This window comes from Saimiri boliviensis, chromosome 13 (assembly GCF_048565385.1).
Source record: "Saimiri boliviensis isolate mSaiBol1 chromosome 13, mSaiBol1.pri, whole genome shotgun sequence".
Lineage (NCBI taxonomy): Eukaryota > Metazoa > Chordata > Mammalia > Primates > Cebidae > Saimiri > Saimiri boliviensis.
The window spans coordinates 113,703,386-113,710,970 of record NC_133461.1 but is presented as its reverse complement, the minus strand read 5'-3'; the positions used below and the strand labels follow the sequence as shown (position 1 = coordinate 113,710,970).

Here is a 7,585-nt window from a genome sequence, read left to right as displayed (position 1 = left end):
ACCACATTGAGATATTACCTCATGCCAGTTAGAATGGCGATCATTAAAAAATCTGGAGCATCCTTAGATGCTGGAGGGGATGTGGATAAATAGGAACACTCATACACAGTTGGTGGGAGTGTAAATTAGTTCAACCATTGTGGAAGACAGTGTGGCGATTTCTCAAGGATCTAGAAATAGAAATTCCATTTGACCCAGCAATCCCACTATTGGGTATATACCCAAAGAACTATAAATTGTTCTACTATAAAGACACATGCACATATATGTTCATTGCAGCCCTATGTACAATAGCAAAGTCCTGGAATCAACCCAAATGCCCATCAATGATAGACTGGACAAAGAAAATATGGTACATATACATCATGGAATACTATGCAACCATAAAAAACGATGAGTTTGTGTCCTTTGTAGGGACTTGGATAAATGTGGAAACCATCATTCTCAGCAAACTGACCCAAGAACATAAAGCCAAGCACCGCACGTTCTCACTCATAGGTGGGTGTTGAACAACGAGAACATGCAGACTCAGGGAGAGGAGCATCACACAGAGGGGACTGTTGGGGATGGGCAGGGGAGAGACAATGGGGGGTGGGGAGGGAGGGGAGGGATAACGTGGGGAGAAATGCCAGATATAATATGCACCTAAAGTAAAATAAATGTTAAAAAAAAAAAAAAACTGGGTAAATATCTCAACAGATATTCTCCCACAGCAAATATACTGATAGGCTGGGCATGGTGGATGCCCATCTCTACTAAAAATATAAAAATTACCCAGGCGTGGTGGTGCATGCCTGTAATCCCAGCTACTTGGGAGGCTGAGGCAAGACAATCGCTTGAACCCAGGAGGCGGAGGTTGTGGTGGGTCAAGATCACTCCATTCCTCTGCCCTACTGTATATGTAAAAATGCAGATTCACTGAACCAGACTAAATTGTATTCAGTGGAAGGCTGATCAAGGATTCAAAAGAATGCAACCTTTTATCTACTTCTAACCTAGAAGCACCCCTACTTCCTACTTCCAGTTGTTCCACCTTACTGAACCAAACGACTATACATCTTACGCATATTGATTGTTGTCTCATGTCTCCCTGAAATATATAAAACCAAGCTGGGCTCCTACCACCTGGGGCACATGTTGTCGGGACCTCATGAGGATGCATCATGGGTGCGGGCATCCTCAAACTTTGCAAAATAAACTTCCTAAAAAAATCCGAGACCTGTCTCAGATTTTCGGGGTTTATACATGTAATGTAGGATGTTATATTTGTAAAACAGACACTATCCTATCTACTAATACGACTATACTGTTAATTAACCTTAAATTTTCTCCACAAAATAAAAAATGTTGATGAGGTATAAATAATATATTTAAACTTAAAAAATGTTGCAAATTGTAACATGCCTACTTTTCATTTTTTAATACTGTTTTGACTACTTTAACGCTGTAAGAAAAATGAGTAATTGAAACATGAATAAAAGTGTTTACAGGGGGTGGACATGTTTCCTCCAGCCTCAGTCTTGGGGTGACTTGAAAGACACCTGCCCAATCCCAGCTTTCATCCCAGCTGTCCTGGTGGTGGCTCTAAGTATTTGTCCTTTCTCTATATGAAGATCAAATTCCAGAAACAAACCCACATCTTACAATACGCCATGACATGCTATGATGATGAGCAGCCAAAGCCTCAAGCAAGGGATGCTTCTGAAAACAAGACTTGTAGAATATAATGTGTGGAAGTAAAGCCAGTGTCAGAGTTCCTTCCTCTGCACACGGGAAGCAGACAGGAAGCTTTTGCCTCACTTTCCTCACATGGCCTGCAGCCACGTCTCCCCAGGCCAGACTTGAGGTGAACAAAACTTTGATCTTCACTGTGGACATACTACCAGGTGCTCCAAAGCCATAGCCTCTCCCTGGGTGGGTCCTGAGGAGAACAAAGCTCTGGTTCTAACCCTAACCCTGTCCCGAGACTTTGACTCTGACCCTAAACCTTTGGTCTATACCCTGGTCCTTAATTCTGACCCTGACTTTAACCTCGACTTTTATCTTGACACTGACTATGACCCCATCTCTAACCATACTTCCAGCCCTGACCCGGACCCAGACCCTAATTTTAACCCTAACCCTATTATTATCTTTACAATCTCTCTCCAATCTTACCCTCTATTGCTAAACAGCTGTACTTAAATGTACTTTTGGATTATTTAACTTCTTGTCCTTGAATTCTCTATGGATATCCTAAAGGAGATGTCATGTATTTTGCAGTTCCTGCAAAGCTACGGCTTCAGATAAGAAGTTCTAATACTTGTAAGACATAATAATGGTGAAGGGAGCACTGGGTTGTTAGAAATGCAGGCTGGCATTCACAATAATCATTGGTGCTATTCTCCAAATATTTTCAGTTCATTTTTTATGAATGCATTGACTGTTCCATCCCACCTACTTAAATTTTTGCATGGCCACATGACTTTTTTTTTTCTTGCTATTGGAGGTGAGGAGAAATAACATGACTTTTTCAAGAGAAATCTCAAGAAACAGAGTTCTATCCAGCATGCTTTTTGTCTTTACTAGAGCAATGGGGATCCTCCTTCAGCCTCGATTCCTATGTTAGGATGATACAGCACAGAGCTACCTCTTACCTGACCCAAGATGAGATGCAAATAAATGAGGAAGAAGATTTTTGAGCCACTGAAATTTGGACGTTGTTTGTCACCGTGGTTTAACCAGCCCCCACTGACTGATGCAGGGCTGAAGAATGAGTCAGAACTGGGTCTGGACATGTGAAGTGCACTCCTCCAGGCGAAGTAAAATTCAAGTCTTGTTGCAAAGGTAATAGTGAGCACGATATGTTATTAGGGTGAGTGTGGGATACATAAGGTATGTCAAGTGAGAATAATGAGAAACTCAACTTTAAAGACAGTGCTAATTTGGACTGTGGAGAGATTCCAATGTCCTACTTAGCACGTGAGATTGTGACGGCTGAACAAACTCATTAAGAACCCTAAATGAAGGCCTGGGATAAACATCTGAGGGTGTCTAAAACCACAATTTTTCATCCTAGAATAGGGAAAGTCCTTCACCCCATTCTAGGAAGACTTCCAAAAGAAAAAAGACCTGCATTTCTCTAACAACCCACATCGAGAGACTTTCCTGCACGTCTGACCTGTGGCTAACACTCCTGACCTTTCATTCTGTCCTCAGTGTTTTGGGGAAACACCTTTGACTCTGTATGATTTAGTTGTTATTAAGTGGCACTTATAATTCCCTCCAGAGATAGGAAAGACTGATGACGAGGGAGTCTGAGCTCACAGCAGCAAGCAGACATGTGTGCTTAGCAGCCACGTGGTTCAACTGCTAGGAGATTACTATATATGATGTTCTGCAACTTTGTTTAACATAAGGGGACACTCTCCTGACTCAGAGGGTTTAAATGCTCACGTGCTTCTTTTTCTGTCCTCTTGGTCTCCTAAAATGAAAAGAACCTTAGGCTGATACAGTGAGTCAAAGTGGTGCCAACCGTATCACAGCAAAATAAAGATCCCTAAGAAATCCCTGGCATAAGATGACAGCCTTGGCTGGGTAAGTCCGAATGTGCTCGCAGTGGACATGGGAGCGTGAAGGTGGTCAAAATGTTCACGTTAAAGAACTTCCACACAGACTGCAAGAAAAGAGGGAGGAATGGAGGTGGCAGCACGAGTCCCTACAATAAAAGCAGATGTTTTGAGATCAGTTATATTTATTCTGACAAAAATTAGAGACAGAAACCGAAGTTTAGCCTGAAGCTACAATTAACTGGACAATAAGCCAGAGGCACACGTGACATAGCCAGATTTAAACATTTCTCCCTTATATTAATATAAATACTAAATAATATCATATAAACACTTGTGTCTACAGTAGTATTTAAAGGAAATCTCACAAACAGGTTTGGTTTTGAAGGTTAGTATTGATGGTCCAGATAATTCACTTTGTTCCAGAGAGAGGAAGAGAAGAATTTCTTGGGTCCCTTCAGGAATGCGTCTGGCTATGCCTCATTTTGTATGTTTGAACTACGCATACAGCAGAAGAAAACATGAGGATTTCACAGATTTAAGGTGTGAAAAGTCACTGGGTGCTTTAAAAAGCCTGGGATTCTTCTGCTGGGAAAATAAGTTCGTTGATACAAAATTAGTTGGAGAAGGCTGTTATTGAAGTCAAGCAGAATTGCTTTTACTAATCTGCTTATTACCCTCACCCTCACCCCTACCCTTACCCCCACCTTATCCTCTAACTGTAAACCCTAACCCCATGACCCTAACCCTACCCCTACCTCAATCCCTCATCCAACCCTTTAGCCCTGACCCTTGACCCCAACCCCTAAACCTTAACACCAACCCTAACCTTAACCCCTAACCCTACCCCTACCCCTAACCTTAATGCTTTACATCTGCCCAGATTCTCCAGAAGCAGAGACCTTTGGCTCCCAGCTGTGCACCACTGCATCTGGCACAGGACTCCACAGCAGTCCCCAAACAGCCACCTGAATGCCCACTGTGCCAGCCATGCAGTGGAAGCCCAGGATGTATTCTCACCTCCAGAACCAGGGCCCAGCACCTACATCAGGCTGCTCAGGGCTAAGTGCGCTGGGACACCCAAGGTCTTCATAAGACCAAGGCTATCTTGTGCCTCCCGTTAGAGAGCGAGATGCGGACCCAGCAGCATTACACTCTCACTCCTTCCCTCTGCGGCAGATCCACAACCTTATAAATAAGGGGCATTTCCCTGATGAGACCGCAAGCACAAAGCACTGGACTTTCACACAGTGAGGCTGCACACATTACTCTGTATAGATGCCCAACTAGGCTACTGGGAGAAAGCGTGGTAGAGGGACCCTCATATTGTCCTGCGGTATGCATGCTCTGGTTTATATGACTGCAAGACATTTATGAGAACCTGAAACACTACTTGTTTCCAACATTTTGTTGGCAGAGTATTTACAATGTACACTCCCAAACAAGCTAGCCACAGATCACACTGACTACCTCCCCTCTTAAGTTGCTCTGAGGGCCTCCACATCAGTCCTAGAATTAGAAGATTGGTTGAGAAGAACTGGGATGTTGAGGGGTACTGGCTACTTGCTGGACACCAGCCTCCCCTCACCTAAGCTTACAGACAGCCCAGATCCTGCCTGACCAAACCAGACATTGTAACGCACACAGGTCTCGATAGCAGGACTTACAGATGCAAAACTCTAAGGTAAAGGATTGTCTCAACTCCTTGGTGTCTGAAGAAACTGAAACACTGCCTAGCACAGGTGCACCACCAGCCTTAGCACTAAATACGCCTCTATATTTTATTCATCTTTGATTGTGGAAATGATGTAATAAACACAGTGGACTAAAGAGCACTTTGAGATCTCTTTACAAGATCCTATCTGGTGGACCCCCAGATCTGCCAACACAGAGAAGGCATCTATAAACGTGCAGGACAGAGGCCAAACAAAACTCTCTCTCAGCCTCAAAGTGGTCTGGCAGTCACAGGAACACCATGTGGGGTCTGGGATGTACAATGAGTCAATCTTTTGGCTTGAGGCACCCCACTGCACCTGCAAAACCAAGTTGGGCTCAACAAACAAAAATCAGACAGCCTACTCTCCCTAATGAAAGATTCTCCCCGGGGCCTGCAAACTTGGAGGGATAACTCTTCCCTCCTCAGGTCCGGCCCCAAGGTACAAGACCACATGCACCAGCAGCACGGGTCAGCAAGAGAGCAGAAGCCAGAAGAGGGCAGGCTGGAAGATAAGTACCTCCTGAAGATCAAGAGAAAGTCTGTCTAGGTACCACGGAGCAGTTATGTCAGACTGGAACACTTCCCATTTACAGGAGACTAGAAAACCCCTGCCTCGTCCTCACTTGGGGCTGATGCCATTTTAGGCCTCAGCCCGTCTGCACCCAGGCACTCATTAAAACAACATGTTGCTCCACATCGCCTCGAGTTGTTTGTTGGTGGTCTCAGGGTTCGAACTAATAATAGAGTCTTGTACTCAATATCCCAGGTAGTAATCCAAGACCAATATCTGTTTGACACCCCTCCTCACTCTCTATATCCAAGCGATCACCAATCATGCAAGCCAGCCAGGCAAGGTGGCTCATGTCTGTAAGCCCAGTATTTTAGGAGGCTGAGGCGTGTGGATCATCTGATGTCAGGAGTTCGAGACTGGTCTGGCCAACAATGGAAAACCCTGTCTCTACTAGAAATTCAAAAATTAGCCAGGCATGGTGGCAGGCATCTGCAATCCCAGCTACCGGGGAGGCTGAGGCAGGAGAATCACTTGAACCTGGGAGGCACAAAATGCAGTGAGCCAAGATCATGCCACTTCATTCCAGCCTGGGCAACAGAGCAAGACTCCATCTCAAAAAAAAAAAAAAGAAAAAAGAAAGAAAGAAAGAAAGAAAAGAAAAGAAAATAATTAGTATAGTTTTGTTGCCAGAAAAGGGGTCTCGTCCCAGACCCCAAGAACGGGTTTTTGGAACTCACAGGAGATGGAATTTTTGGCAAGTTACAGTGTCTAGTGGCGTTAAGAGAGTTTATTAGCCACTACCCAGTTACAGATCAGGGAGTCCTCAGAAAGCAAGATGAGGAACGCACCTGTTTTAAAGAAAAAAAAAACTTTTTAAAGACAGTTTTACTCTAGTCGCAATGACATGATCTCCACTCCCAATAACCTCTGCTTCCTGGGTTTAATGATTCTCCTGCCTCTACCTCCCAAGTAATTGATATTACAGGTGTGCACCATCACAACCAGCTAATATTTTTCTGCTTCTCTTCCACTTTTTATTTTTTTATTAATTTTTAAAATTCACTCCCTGTAGAGACTGCCAAAAATTGCAAATGCCAACTGTATTTCCAGTCGTCATGGCAGAGTACTGGGAAAAGTTTTCAATTACCAATAACCGTGCATCAGATAAACCTCATTGGCTATGATACTGCCACTGTGTAAAGCTATTTTTTTGTATTCTTAGTAGAGACTGGGTTTCGCCATGTTGGCCATGCTGGTGTCTAACTCCTGGCCTCAAGTGATCCACTCTCCTCGGCCTCCCAAAGTGCTGGGATATAAACATAAGCCACTGCATCCTGGCCTTAGTGTTTGTTTATATGGGTTATTAAGAATAGTGTTGTCTCGGCCAGGCGCGGTGGCTCAAGTCTGTAATCCCAGCACTTTGGGTGGCTGAGGCGGGTGGATCACGAGGTCTAGAGATCAAGACCATCCTGATCAACATGGTGAAACCCCGTCTCTACTAAAAATACAAAACGTTAGCTGGGCATGGTGGCGCGTGCCTGTAATCCCAGCTACTCAGGAGGCTGAGGCAAGAGAATTGCCTGAACTCAGGAGGCGGAGGTTGCGGTGAGCCGAGATCGCATCATTGCACTCCAGCCTGGGTAACAAGAGCAAAACTTCGTCTCAAAAAAAAAAAAAAAAAAAAAAAGAATAGTGTTGTTTCTTATAAAGGATTGTGATCAGTTTGTGTCAGGCTATTAGTATTGTTACTTTTCTATGTTACTATTGATTTAACAATAATTTATCAGTGTACTATCATCTTTAGAGTAA

At 43.8% G+C, this 7,585-nt stretch overlaps 1 non-coding gene across 1 annotated transcript; it reads right to left on the bottom strand.

Moving 5' to 3' along the window:
* Positions 1–6,839: 6,839 nt before the first annotated feature.
* On the bottom strand, positions 6,840–6,980 carry LOC141580998 (U4 spliceosomal RNA). Its single transcript, XR_012513394.1, has one exon. It is a non-coding gene; the product is annotated as a U4 spliceosomal RNA (small nuclear RNA).
* Positions 6,981–7,585: the final 605 nt, after the last annotated feature.